The sequence below is a fragment of the Elephas maximus genome, chromosome 17, assembly GCF_024166365.1.
Source record: "Elephas maximus indicus isolate mEleMax1 chromosome 17, mEleMax1 primary haplotype, whole genome shotgun sequence".
In the NCBI taxonomy this organism is placed as follows: Eukaryota; Metazoa; Chordata; class Mammalia; order Proboscidea; family Elephantidae; genus Elephas; species Elephas maximus.
This window is the reverse complement of record NC_064835.1, coordinates 19,424,797-19,428,022: the sequence shown is the minus strand read 5'-3', so window position 1 is coordinate 19,428,022 and position 3,226 is coordinate 19,424,797. Positions and strand designations below refer to the sequence as shown.

The 3,226-nt window shown below is 39.4% G+C and overlaps 1 pseudogene; it reads right to left on the bottom strand.

The window, feature by feature from the left end:
- Positions 1-614: 614 nt before the first annotated feature.
- LOC126061041 (putative olfactory receptor 8G3) lies at positions 615-1,576 on the bottom strand (annotated as a pseudogene).
- Between the last annotated feature and the right edge of the window lie 1,650 nt (positions 1,577-3,226).

Genomic DNA, 3,226 nt, shown 5'->3' with positions numbered 1-3,226 from the left:
TGTTATGTATGTGATCGATTCCCTTGTTTTTCCGAGTCTTTGTTGCAAGAGGGATCCGCGGTAGCGTCCACCTAGTCTGCCATCTTGGCCCCTCCCTCTCCCCATATTTGTTAATACAGTTCTCTGCACTTAGTCACTAGTAGGGATCAAACTTTGTAGATTTCAAATGGTTAAAAATTATTTACTTTAGAGATCAATTTTTCTCCAGAAAATTTTATTTGTACACTTATCAGAAACAAGGGTCAATACACAAGGTATTCAGAAGATTAAAAAATATACACCATATAGATCGTTCTATGAATTATGATAGCTAAGCCTTATCTCACAAAGTGCCAAATCCCATGTATGTAAATTATAATCTCCCCACATGAAGGTCTTTGAAGATTAAAAAAAAAAAATGATTAGAGGTAATATGGATTACTAGGGGTGACATCTGGAACTTCCTAGAATTGATATTGCCAGCCATGTGACAGACAGCTCTCCACGTGACACTATAAATCCAGTCTTATCCTTGGGTCTGTCTTCCAAATAATCAAGTGTTGGCAATAATGTCACTACTTCTGTTTATATGTTGCAGTGTCTTTACTCCTTTCATACTGCAGCTTCACCAAGATTTATAAATCTTTGTTAATGCAAAATAGTCTTTTCTGGATGATTTTATTGAGAGCAACTTTGACATCCTTATTCCTCAGGCTGTAGATCAGGGGGTTCAGCATTGGCACAATAATGGTGTAAAACACAGAAGATACTTTGCTTTGGTCCATGGAGCTGACATTTGATGGCTGCAGGTACATGAATGCTGCAGAACCAAAGAAGATTGTAACAGCCAATATGTGGGAGCTACTTTTTTTTACATGTCCTGAAGGCTTTGGAACTGTCCTTAGTGGAGCTAATTTGCAGAATGCTGGCAATGATGGAGGCATAGGAGGCAAGGATGGTCAAAGTTGGTACAAGAGTATTAAATGTACTGAAGCACAAAAGTACCACTACATTGATTGAAGTGCTGGAGCAGGAGAGCTCCAGTAATGGGAGAACATCACAGAAGTAATGGTTGATTATTTTAGCTTTGCAGAAAACCACTCTTAGCATGCAACCTGTATGAGCTGTGGCACCAATGAAGCCTATCATATATACCACAATGAGCAACCAGGAGCAGACATGATAAGACATGGTGACATTGTAAAGCAATGGCTTACAGATGGCCACATAGCAATCATATGCCATCACAGCCAGCATATGACATTCTGACACCATAAAAAAAAATGGAGAAGTAGAGCTGAGTCATGCATTCGGGGTAGGAGATAGTGTTCTTCTCTGTCACCAAGTTCACCAGCATTTTGGGGGTAATGACAGTGGAATAACAGAGATCAATGAAGGGCAAACTGCTGAGGAAATAGTACATGGGGGTGTGCAGGTGAGAACTGAGCCCAATCAGAGTGATCATGCCCAGGATCCCCACCACTGTGACTATATAGACTCCTAGGAAGAAAAGATAGAGAGCCAGCTGGAGTTCTGGTTTGTCTGTTAGCCCAGTGAGGATGAACTTAGTCACTGGGGAGTGATTTCCTGCTGCCATTTTCCTCTGGGAATTCTATGGAGGAAGAGAAGAAGAAATTTGAGGCTGGTGTTTATTTATGCAGTGTGAAACAGATGCAGGTCTTATCAATTAGGTATCTCCAGTTCTCTGTCCCTGCTGCTGCTCTTTGTTGGAAGTTAAATACGCTAGGATTATGGGTCATGCAAATAAACACCAGATGGAATTATATCTTTCTGTTTGTTTGTTTTTATTTCTGAACAGTCTCTGAACGTCCAAAGACCTGTTCTGATAACTTACAAATTGAGTGTTCTGACCCAGGTGGTACAATGGTTTAGCACTAGGCTACTAACTTGAAGGTTGGCAGTTCAAACCCACCCAGTAGTTCTGCTGGTGAAAGACCTGAAAATCTGCTTAGAAGACCATATGGATTAGTTCTACTTTGTCACATGGGATTGATATGAGTTGAAAATCGACTCAGTGGCACCTAACAACAGTGACAACAACAAAGCACCTTCCATGCCTTATTTGCAATCCTCTCAGCTCTTCTGCAGAACAAATACTACCAGGAAACACGCACCTGTTACCATGAATTGATTCTGACTCATGTGGATCCTGTGTGTGTCAGACCAGAACTATGCTCTGCAAGGTTTTCGGTGGCTGATTTTTTGAAAGTAGATCAGCAGGACTTACTTCTGAGGCTCATTAACCATAGTGGTTAAATAATGCCCATACTTAGGCATATTATAAACAAGTGATCACTATATGAGAGAAGGCCTATCTGGCTCTCTATGGGTCCTTCACCATTTCACCTTCTGTTTCCTCTTTTAGCTAGTCAAGTCTGCTTTCCTGTCTTATTTCTTTATCGTTTCAGAGAAACCATTCACTGCAATTAATGTGAGGTGAATATTAACATAAAGTACAAAAATAATGTACTGATCACTGATGTAGGCTGGTTTCCCTTTAAAGAGTACCTTGTCTACTGCCAACAATTCAAAAATATAGAAATAGAGGCTCTGGGAAGTAACTGAATGGCTAACATTAAGTGTATTTCTCAAACTGAGCCCCACATCCAGGAAGGAAGTGCGTTTTCTAATGAGGAGAAGTCAGAAGTTTCTATGACTAAAAGTAAAACTTATTCTTTCCCCAAACACCGTATGCTATACACTCTTGTATAACCTGACATGGTCCATGACCTTTGGAGCTATTGCTCCAGGGGCCATGCCTACAGGATGGAAATCTTATGTGGTATTTTCACCATGTTGTCTTTGCATGTCATATGCATGTTCTTGTTGTATTTCACACTCATCTTCAAATCAGATCTTTTATCACTCTCTTGATGTCATTAAAAACTAAAGCAGAAACAATGTCTGCACCTCTGAGACGTGAGTTTTGAAGGAAGTTGATGAGTTCCTAGCATGGAATACCGTGATGACTGTTCTATGTTCTAAAGAAAAAGATGAAAAAAAAAATCATAAAAGATTGATGATGTATCAAAAACAAGGAAAAGGGTGTTGAGATAAGACTGAATGTGAGGATGATATTACTGTTTATTACAGGGTGGTATTATTCAGTGCTTACCATGTGGTTAGAACCATTCCTGCACTTCATAAATATTATTTTATATATTTTCCCCAGCAACATTACATAGTATGAGCTTATTATTCCCATTTTATAGATGAAAAAAATGAA